An 11,492-nucleotide genomic window follows, 5' to 3' on the forward strand; every position below is an offset into this window, starting at 1 on the left:
ATTTCCTGTCCCCCGCTACCCCAAGACTGGAAATCCTGAAACATTTCTTTCAAGGAAGTAGTGGTAAATGGAAACTAGTTGTATAGTACCCGGATCTCCAAACGGAATTGCATAAAATGTCATCGATAATTTGTTTGATATATTTAATGTTTTAACTGGGAGGACATTAAAAGTTTATAAGGTTTTTAAGGGTTCATTCACAATCTCAGACTCCTTAATCCTATTTCCCCCACAACAGTTTAAATTCCTTCAGGGAAAATTTCTCTACCTTGGGTTTCTCAAGAACCCAGTGCTAAGGATGGCAAGCACATACTCTGATGGCTTTGCCCATGTGCCTCCCAGAGTGTTCCAACCTTCTTAAAAACGTGGTTTAGGGCTTCCCTGGTGACGCAGTGATTGAGAGTCCGCCTGCCGATGCAGGGAACACGGGTTCGTGACCCAGTCCGGGAAGATCCCACATGCCGCGGAGCGGCTAGGCCCGTGAGCCATGGCCGCTGAGCCTGCGCGTCTGGCGCCTGTGCTCCGCAACGGGAGAGGCCACAGCAGTGAGAGGCCTGCGTACCGCAAAAAAACAAAAACAAACAAACAAACAAAAAACATCTGAATCAACTTATATAAAATTACGCATGACCATCATTTACTTTCTAAAATAAGCAACTTCAATGAATTAAATTTCTTTAACTCAGCTACCCAAGTTTCTTATACCAAAGTCCCAGACAGGATATTTAATAGATGAATAAAAAGGCAAATAGTTTTATGTAAAATGAAACTTCCTGTAAAACATTTTATTGTATGTATATAAAAATACATATTCAAGGTAAAATAAAGACAAATCCACTTGAAGACAGCAACATTCATTCCAAATACTAAAGAATTCCTATTATATGATAAATGGACCATTATGAACATATTATAAGTATGGTCATTTTCTTCATTCCAAACAAAGTGCTACATTTTCAAACACTACTTACTTCTTTAGATTTTAGGGGGAAAGCAGGAGGAAAACTCAGGATTGTGTGAATTTTATAAAAATTTTAGATTACGTTGGAAGGAATTTTTGAGGTTACATAGTCATCTTTCCACCCAATATTTAACTTGCCTTTGTAAACACACTGAAATGTCATATAAAAATAAGACTTATTAACTTTAGTCAACAGCACATAACTTACTGGACTACTTTAAAAGCAAAGTTCTTTTAAAAAATATTTACTAACAGACATAGCTCTTACACTGGAAAGAAAAAAGTGAAAGTATGAATCAAGCAAAGGCACTGAAGACATATTTGTTCAACAAATATTATCCACTGTACATGTAACACTGTACCAAACAGTAAGAGAAGAAAAGGATACTGATATTTACTGTACCAGACTCTGTGCTAGACACTTTACATATATTATCCAATTAAAATCTTACACCAACCCTATAAAGTAGATGTTATAATCCCTATTTTAGAGATAAGGTATATTGAGTTTAGTAGTAACACCAGAATCTCTGCCAGCAAGTGTATTGTTTATACCACACAGAGCTCTGTGTCCTGAACAAAGTAAAAGAGCTGGAAGTTGGAAAAACTGGAATTACAACCCATATCGCTAACTATCTTGCCTTGCTGAGTAAAAAAATAATAAAGTACCCAGTTTCAAGAAACTGTATCATTTCACTATATAAGAAACAGTGAAAATGTTTTGCTAGTAAGCAAAACCCCAAATAATATTTGTTACAGTTAATGAAAAGTAACTCAAGCATTAAGATGGTAACAGCAATAAAGTAATTTATAAACTGTCATTATAGTATTAAAATTTTCTAAAACTTCCAAAAATCTGGAAGTAACTGTGACAATAGCTCTCACCGTATCACCAGATGAGAAGCTATTTAAATGAGCTACAACTGGAAGATGAACTTGCAATATCTTAGAGAGCCATTCTTTTCTGTACGAAATTGGATTTCTTTATACACATACACATGCGCGCGCACACACACATCATATACATATATATATGTTGTATTTGATACAAGACCATGAGAGTTATATTATTCTTCATATGAAAACTAAGTTGAATGCTTTGGAAAAACCCAAAGAAAGCAAGTGACAAAACAAGAAAACAAAAAATCCAAATTGTTGTATAATTAAGTGTAAGCAAGACAGCTGTAAACAATCCAGGAGTCACAAAACACTACAAGGATCCTACACTCAGATTCCTTCACAAACTTTTAAGTTTTTGCTCCTAAGTTAGGATCACTGATAATACACAAGTTTATATAAGAATGTTGACCCAGAGCTCCAGTCAAAAGATATCCATGTCTTAGTCCTTGGAACCTGTGAATGTTACATTATTTGCAAAAGGGATCTTTGTAGCTGTGATTAAGGATCCTGTGATGGGGAGATTATCCTGGAACAATAGGGGGGGCCTCATATGTGTCCTTATAAGAGAGAGGCAAGGAGAGAGTTCTCCTTCTCTCCCACACAGGAAAATGTGATAAGAACAGAGCTGAGAGAGATTTGCAATTCTGCCCTTGAAGACTGGAGTGATGCACCCACAAGCCAAGGAATTCTGGCACCACCAGCAACTGTAGAAGAAGCAAGGGACATAGTCTTTTCTTGAGCTTTTGCAGGGAGCACCCTGTTTTGGCCCAATGATACTGATTTCAGATGTCTGGCCTCCAAAACTGTGAGAGAATAAACTTCTTTTGTTTTGAGCCACCAAGTTTGTGGCAATTTGTTACAGCAGCCACAGGAAACTAACTCAATCAGAAAAGGGTTTTTGATTTTTAAAAAACTGTTGATAAGCAAATGAGATAATGTGTGGAGAACACTTAGCAAAGCTCCTGAAACATAGTAAGCATTCAAATATATTGTCGATGCCATTATCGATACTAAGCCAACTCTGTCTAAGCTCCAAGCTCTTGGTAGCAAGAGGAAAAAATAAGGATGTTCAAACAGTAAAACAGGGGAATACATACACAAGACTCAGGAGTGAAAACACATGCATCAGCCCCTCATATAATGTGTACCTACCAGCTATGTCAGTGTTACGTTATAATTTGTCCTATACTGAAAAGATAAATGGTGGATGAGGCCAGCCAAAGACAGCTTCTTGGGGGAGGCAAGCTTAAACATTTATTAGCAGAGAAGAAACAAGGGGGCAAAGAAGGGGAAAGCATGAAAGTGAGCAAAGCAATTGAAATCAATTAGATGCTTGTAGAGCTATCAATCTGGCTAAAGTAGAGACCAAGGTGAGACAGACCTTCTGAGGTTAGTTACCTAAATGGTAAAGGACCATAAAAGCTATGCTGACTGATTCAGTCGTTAAAAAGAATATTTTATAGGATGTATTATTTTACAAATATTGGCTCTTGGGGGTTTAAAAAATATAAACATGCTCTGGCCCCACTCCAGACCTACTAAGTTAGAATCCTTTGGTGTGAGATAACTCTAAAGGATTCTGATACCCACTCAGGTAGAGAATCCCTGTATCAGAGCCAATTCGTGGCAAAAGACCCACAGAATTAAAGTCTCATGAAGGATATAATGTATCCTCAAAGTATGCAATCAACTAAATCAACAGCACTTTCCTAGGTTAAAACTTCTCCCAAGATGTAGCCCCTCTGGGTTCCACCACAGACTTTCTATAAATCCCTCACTCTTTACTTTTCCTTTCCTAAGCATGTGGCCCTGATCTGCTCAGTCATGTTCCTCACGCTTTCTCACAAATTTTTCTAGAAAGGTCCATGAATTTCAGCTGCCCTCCCCCATCTTTCCACAACATTTTTCCCACCCAACTAAGATCTAACAATATTTCATAGAACAAAGTAACCATGTAAAAGTTCCATTAATATATTATATAATAAACTTATAAAAGTGTTCTATGACCATTTATTGTAATAAAATCTGAAGTACATATATTAAGTGAAATTATAAATCATTTTTTACAAAAGATTTCCAAAAGCATAAAATTATAAAGTGGCTATAAAAAGCCAATAAGCTAAGCCCTGTTCACTTCAATCTTTACTTAAGTGTTACTAAGTAGCTAACAAAGTACAAGGCTCTGAAAAGATACAAAGTATATGGAAATCTCAGTGATTTAGACACAAACTTCACCAGTACTAGAGTAGAAGAAAAGGAGATCTGGGAAGGGGAACTGAATATGATCCTTAAAAAAAAATCTCCTTTGTGTGTGTGTTGGGGGGCGGGGTGTGTGTGTGTGTGGAATCTTTTTTTTTTTTTTTTTTTTTTTTGCGGTACACGGGCCTCTCACTGTAATGGCCTCTCCGGTTGCGGAGCAGAGGCTCCGGACGCGCAGGCTCAGCGGCCATGGCTCACGGGCCCAGCCGCTCCGCGGCATGTGGGATCTTCCCGGACCGGGGCACGAATCCGTGTCCCCTGCATCCAGGGAAGCCCTTGTTTTTTAGAATCTTGCTGGCTTTACCTTAGCCTGGGTTTATTTCATGATTAAAGCCAAAAATAAAGCAACACAAGTTAGTGTTCAGGTAAATAAGTTAGTTCTTTCCTCTCCCATAAGCTACACCAATTTATACATATTCCCAGGTAGTTCTTTTTACCTCAGTAATCTTCAGAAATTTCAATCACATCAAATTCTATTGATATATACTTCCACCAGCAATGCGTGAGAACATCTGTTAGTCTCTCTCCTCTTCAAAAGTACTATCAGAGGGGCTTCCCTGGTGGCGCAGTGGTTGAGAGTCCGCCTGCCGATGCAGGGGACATGGGTTCGTGCCCCGGTCCGGGAAGATTCCACATGCAGCGGAGCGGCTGGGCCCGTGAGCCATGGCCGCTGAGCCTGCGTGTCCGGAGCCTGTGCTCCGCAAAGGGAGAGGCCACAACAGTGAGAGGCCCGCGTACAGCAAAAAAAAAAAAAAAAAAAAAAAAAAAAAGTACTATCAGATAACCAAGGACCTACTGTATAGCACAGGGAACTCTGCTCAATACTCTGTAATAATCTAAATGGGAAAAGAATTTGAAAAGGGATACATGTATATGTATAACTGAATCTGTGTACCCCTGAAACTAACACAACATTGTTAATCAACTATACTCCGATATAAAATAAAAAATTTTTAAATGTACTATCAAACTTTTTTGATCTGTCAATCTAATAGGTGAAAATAGTATCTCATAGTTTAAATTTTTGATATTTATATTGTGTGTGAGGTTGAATATCTTGATATATATGTTTAAGAACGATCTGAATTTCCTTTTCTGTGAATTATCTGTTCATGATCTTTGCCCACTTTATGGTTGGTCTTTTTCTTATCAATTTGCAGGTACTCTTCATATATTAAGGAAGTTAGCTTTTTGTCTGTTATACAAGTTGCAAATATTTTCCTCAGTTCATGCCACTTTCTTTCCTTCATGTATATATTATCCTCAACCAAATGGTAAATTCCTTCCATAAAAGGACATTTCTTTTATATAAACCCAGGACAGTGCTTTTCAAATCTTCCAACTACATATAGCAGCAAAATTTAAAAGAGGGGAAACCAGCCTTTTGGGGGGGGTAGTCAAGGGTGAAAATGAATTATTACTGCAGCACCTATTTGGGTTGACTGCCCAATCCTACTTCACATGATTACAGCAAGTACAAGCAAGTTCTAATAACATGGTATAGTTTGCTGAACAGGGGAGGGATGGGTGCTGGATGAATCTGTTTCCTGTTGTCTGGGCTGGTGCAGGGAACATTTAGGAGCTGCTGGTGGCCATCTATTACGAGGACTAGGAAGTGGTCCTCTACAGCATTAGAAGACGTGAAGCAAATGCACAGTGAAGAGTAAAGAGAAGAGATGAAGTGTATCCAGCTGGCACTGGAGTCCCAGAGTCCGAACCCTTGGATTCCTTTAGGCACTCCTGCATCTTTACAGTATATCTCACTTTTTGTTCATACCAGTTAGAATGGATTTCTATTACTTACAGCCAAAAGTGGCCTACTTACTACAACTATCATCTACTCAAATCACTTCATAAAGGAACATTTTAACACCAAAGCCTCAGGAGGGATAGAACCTCAAATTTTAAAAAAAGGTTTATGTTTAATGACAGCTGTGTGCCAGGAACAAGTCTAAGTTCTTGGCATATACTGTTAAACAAGAGAAAAAAATCACTGTTCTAATGGACCTTGCATTATAGTGAGAGTATACAGATAATAAAATAAAAATACAATTTCAGATATGGTAAACAGTTTGCAGAAAAAAATTTAAGTAATGGGATACAGGGAAATGAGGATGGTGCCATTCTGACAGGGTGGTTAGATAATAATGCTCATCTGAGAATGTAATTGAACTGAAACCTGAAATGAGGAGGAGCCAGTTGTGTCATGCTTTAGGATGAGAATTCCAGGCAGAGGGAACAGACCTAAGTCAGGAACAAGCCATGACATTTCTGAGGGAAAAAAAGAAGGGCAGTGTAGGTGGAATATAGTGAACAAGGGGGAATGATAAAGAAGTGGTAATGGAGTAATTGATCTAAGAGGAAAAAGCGTAAGTTGGTAAAGTAAGTAGGAATCAGACCATGTATAGGAACTAGTAGGCAGAGGAAAGGATTTGAAAATAACTTCAGCTTTATGAAAAACTCACTACATTGTCTTTAATTCTCATTTTGCTTTGCATCAGTGATAACTTCACAGACCTTTAGAAACTACTTCCCAAGTATTAAACACAATGTTGAGGTTAGCTAGGAATGAGCATTTCCTAAGCAGAAAATATCTCTTCTGGAGGATTATGAAATGTTTTAAGAAAAAAATGCAAAGCCATCTTAAAAAAGAAGAAACTAGGAAAGATGGTAGAAACTACTTCAAATTCTGTACTACTTATACTGTGAATGAATCTATATACTATGATCAAGGCTGCACAAAGGTCTTAAAGAAGAACTTAAAAACTTAAGTCCTTTCTAAACTACTATAAAAATAACATCCTTTGCTAAGTTCACTATTATTGAATTGGACGTTAACAAAGTTAAATATTGTCAGAAGAGAAAACTGGAAACTAGACTTCTTTGACTTTATTGTACCTCTTGAGAATAGCTACAGCTTAATAGTCAACAAAGTTGTGGGTTTCGATCTTATCTCTATTACTAAGATAAAGGAAGAACTTCCCCTATGTGATAAAAATTAGGTACAAAGGATGCTTCAATATCTTTTCCTCTGAAAGCTTTTTAAATTAGGAGAACAATCAGCTTTAAGAGGTTTGGATACAGTACAGCTCACATAAGATGGTGTTCTCTCCAGATCTTTCCGGACAACTAATATCTATATACGCAAAGCAAGTAATTAAACCTGCACTGCTTCTAAGATTAATATCAGTAAAGTCAGATCTTTGAAAGCTCTAATGTATTCATGAATCTCATCTTTCACTATGTTAGATATTTAGTTAGCCCACGTAACCAAAAAGTAGACTGTTAATAACACAATCTATAAAGAGAGGTACTTTTTGAGTGTGGTGTGAGTTAAAGAAATAAAAGTCATTTAGACACCTTGATCAAGACTTGATTCTGAGGGCATCCTCCTCAACGCATTTGCAGCAGTTTGGCAAAGTGCTCAGGGATTATTAGTAGCGGTGTATGGGAGGGAGGGATACGGTCAACCTAAATTGTAAAGTCTCCCCCCAGTGGTCTCACATACAAATAACAGGAAGAGTTGGGAAATGATCGCAGCTTCTGTGAGACTGACCAAAAGTAATCTATGCAGAATCCGGTAACTACAATGAAGAAATCAAATCTTTAATTCAATACTAGCACCATATCAGTGAAGAGACCTCGTATGCTTTTCTGCTCTTATGATATCATAAATCTGAACACTATTTTTGGAAGGAAAGAATCTATAGGTTCTTTTTTCTCAGTATAATTTTTTAGGAATAATTTAATGATATCCTCAGCCCAGCCCAGTATTTGTTTTATGTAATGGGCAGGTGTTCATTCCTCCAGAAATAAATACGAGCACATCCCTTGCAAGTTAACTACGTCTACCTGAAGTGATGTTCTGATACAAATTTAGTCACTTACCAAATGAACCACCTTGTTAAAGAAAATTATAACCAGTGCTAAAAACCTAATGTCTAATTTGCAAGACACTCTTTTTAAAAAACCACCTAGGACTAGGTAATTTATAATACAGCGAGTGACATAAAAAGTACAAATGGCTCCTCTTGCCTCTTTTAATATTTATTTTCTTGGTGTTTTTATAATTAGGTAGCCTTTGACCGGCACTAACCCTGTATTATTTGTAACTTGCAATAATTTTCTGATGTTACTTTTAACAAAGCTTGGATGTCAAAAAAGTGAAGGGCATTTAATTAAAATCTCAGTTGTCTTCTGCTCACCATCTATTATTAAATGGTAAAGTATATAAAGGGATGGTAAATGCTCAAACAACTTCAGTTTTAAAAGCAGAATATAGATAACATACATGGAGTCTCACAATTATGATTTTCTTGGTTATCCCAAGCTAAAAAGGAGGGGTGGGGGGAGGAGGAAGAGAGCAGGCTGTGTAGTCTTCTGGAACAATTTCAGCCTTAAATGAGACTCAGGAAAAATGCAAACTGCTCCCATGAATGTTTAAGAAAAATATGATTCGTTTAAAAAAAAAATCCAACAGTTGGCCTACAGAACAACAAAAAATGACGCTGTCTTATATAGAGCTACCAGACTTGCTTAAGCCCCTAATTTTTCTAGTGTTCATATAATTTAGAATGTAAAAAAAGAAAAAATTCATTTTGAAATTCCAAGTGGAAAAGCAACTGAGTGGCATCAATTAGAAAATGACACACACAGACATCCCGGAATCGTTTTTTTTTTTTTTTTGCATATTTAGTGTGCAATCTCTATAGGACAAAAACAGAGCTATTAAAAATGTTGCCACTTGTATATTATGTAACCCTAGTCTAAACTAAAAGCAGCATAGACCTTAAAGAGTAATACATTGTGCAAACGTCTATTTAAACATGAATTTAAATACATGATAGATTTCAGATACAGATGACCTCAAAAATGACACAATCCACAAAAGTTCTTTGTTTACTGTAATCAGGCCTCAGAAGACATGACTATAATCAGGCCTGATACAATAATACCGTGAGGTCTGTTGTTACACCTGCGTACTGCAACTATCTCCGCATTGGTTAACAGCGTGTTACCTCTCCTAAAATATTCGGCATACGGAAGTTTCCCAACGACCATCTGAAAGATTTCACTGGAAGGAATGGCTGCTAAACCATACTCCCATTGAAGAGCGATTTTAACGCACCTCCACTGTTCCGAGCCATATAACAAGAAGACCAAGACAGGAAGCACAAAGTAAAATTCCAACCATCCCCAAAGGCATGGAAAAAGAGTAAAACGTGATTAGCTTGACCTTAACCAGCTGTTTATAAGTAATGCGGAGAATTTTCTGAGCTTCCCCATCAGCCTTCAATTACCTTCCTCGCCTGCCCCCACCCCCCTTTTACGTGCCCCAACGGATGGAAGTTGAATGGATGTAATCTCGAGCCGTAATCCAAGGAACTGGGGAGATTGAGACTAAACTCCCAAGAAAGTGTTAAAAAGTCCTTCTGCCAAAACACCCACCAACCAATCCACATCCTGTCATCACGCCGACCGTGAGATCCCTCCATCGACTCGCTCCTGGCCCTCCACCCCGCCAAAAAAGCCAAAAAAAAAAAAAAAAAAAAAACCCAAAAAGCCACAAACAAAAAAAGCCAGCACCTTTCTGGTTCCAGACCAACGTACTCAGAATCGGAAAGCACTGCCTCAGCCGCAAACGCCTCCGGAGCAGCGTGTGCTCGGCCCAAAACCACTCTGGCCAAACAACTGGAGTCTCGTGCCTCGGAAGTGGCAGCAGAACTCGCCGAAAGCCTCCTCCCCCAAGAACTCGGAGCTCGAGAGGCAGCCAGAGGCCGGCGGAGTCGCCCCCACTGGGCACCGACTCCGAAGGTGTCAGTCACGGCAACCGCCGTCCCCGGCGCGGCTCTCCATTCATGCTTTAACGCCACTCTCGCCGCAGAGGGTGCAGGCGCCCGCGCCCGGCTCTCGGAGGGGGCCCCGCGCCCCCAGCCCCAGCCCTGCCCCCGCCCGGGCCGCGCCGGGGAGCGCGGGCGGAGAGCGGGGCGCGGCAGCCGGCAGCATGGGCCAGACACGTTGCCACGCTCGGCCGGCTAGCCCGCACGGCCGCAGCCCGGGAACCTGGGGCCCCGCAGAGCGCGCCCCTCCCGCGCGAGACGAGCCGAACAGCCCCCGCCGCCCGCCCGAGCCCAGGTGCCGAGGGGGCGGGGCGGGCCGGGGTCCCCGCGTGGCGCGAAGCCGCAAGCAACAGGGCGCCCCCCGGCCAGCTCGGCGCGCGGCTAGACCGTTACCCGAGAGACGTGGGGGCCCCGGCAACTCACCGGCTCGCACCTCGGCTTCCTCCGCGCCGCCGTCGCTCCCCTCCTCCCGCCGCCGCTGCTCTTCCTCAGCCGCAGACGCCGCCGAGCAGCCCCATCTACAAACTCCGGACTCGTAGTTGGGAACTGGAAATGCGGCTCTCACTCCCCTCCGCCTCCCTCTCTCTCCGCCCCCTCCGTCGCTCTCCACTCCGCCCGGCTCAGGTCGCCGGCGCCGCCGCCACCACCGCGCGCGCGGCCAGCCTCCCCTCAGCCGCCCTTCTCCTCCGCCTCCGCCAACGCCTCCGCCTCCTCCTCCTCCCCCTCCCGCTGCCGCCGCCGCCGCCGCCGCCGCCGCGGCGCGCTCTCTCCCGGCCTCGCGCGTGCGCCGGACGCCGGGGAGTGCGCGCTCGGGAGCGAGGAGGCGCCGCCGCCTCGGGGAAGCCGGGCCCCGCCCCTCCGGCCGCGGCGCGGCGACCAGGTGGAGCCCCCTCCGAGCGCCCGCAGACGGTGGCGTCCCGGCCAGATTCGCCGCCCGCGCCCCGCCGCCTCTACTGGGTCTCCCCGGTCCTGGCCCCGAGCCGCGCCCGCGAGAGGGTCACCAGACCCAATCCGCGCCGGGTCTTCCAGGCCGAAATTGCCGTTGTCATTCAGCATTTATTGATGAGCAAGATACTCCCCCCTGGGCGTTTTCGAAAGAGGCTCCTCCCGGCCCTTACCAAGAGTTACGTTCTAAGAGCCCACTAGTCGTGGGGCACAAAGGATAAATAGACCTCGAAAAAAAGCCTCTGAAAACCTCCCCCCTCCCCCTTCACACTCACACCCCTGGTTCTGACGTGTATTTGGCAGGTTCTATAGCTCTGACGATGTCCTTCACGAATTTTCTCCCGAAGGCGCAACCCGGCTGATTCACACGCTAGGAAATGGATGGACACTAGCTCTTTTCATAGCCCTGGGTCTCCCGTGGAACTCCCGGGGCCGGCTTTGCTGGACACTCCCAGGACACCAGTTGTTCAGATCCTCCCAAACATCTGGCCTTCCCACACTTCGGAAGTGGGGACTGCCATCCTTTCCACCTCGACTCTGCCGAGAGCTTGGTGACCTGGGATGAGTGACCAGGTGTACAGATGATA

The 11,492-nt window shown here is 42.6% G+C and overlaps 1 protein-coding gene and 1 pseudogene across 4 annotated transcripts in view; one reads left to right on the top strand and one right to left on the bottom strand.

The window, feature by feature from the left end:
• Positions 1-10,499, top strand: part of LOC125965362 (uncharacterized) — a 49,846-nt pseudogene extending 39,347 nt beyond the window's left edge.
• Positions 1-10,512, bottom strand: part of PALS2 (protein associated with LIN7 2, MAGUK p55 family member) — a 109,701-nt gene extending 99,189 nt beyond the window's left edge. For 2 of the 4 annotated variants that reach the window (XM_004265638.3, XM_033420553.2), the window contains exon 1: positions 10,384-10,512. The gene's annotated coding sequence lies outside the window, so the exon portion shown is untranslated. Of the gene's footprint in view, positions 1-9,706; positions 9,866-10,383 lie in introns of those variants that run through there. The other 2 variants (XM_033420555.2, XM_033420557.2) reach the window with 2 other exon arrangements.
• Between the last annotated feature and the right edge of the window lie 980 nt (positions 10,513-11,492).

The sequence above is a fragment of the Orcinus orca genome, chromosome 9 (assembly GCF_937001465.1).
Source record: "Orcinus orca chromosome 9, mOrcOrc1.1, whole genome shotgun sequence".
Lineage (NCBI taxonomy): Eukaryota > Metazoa > Chordata > Mammalia > Artiodactyla > Delphinidae > Orcinus > Orcinus orca.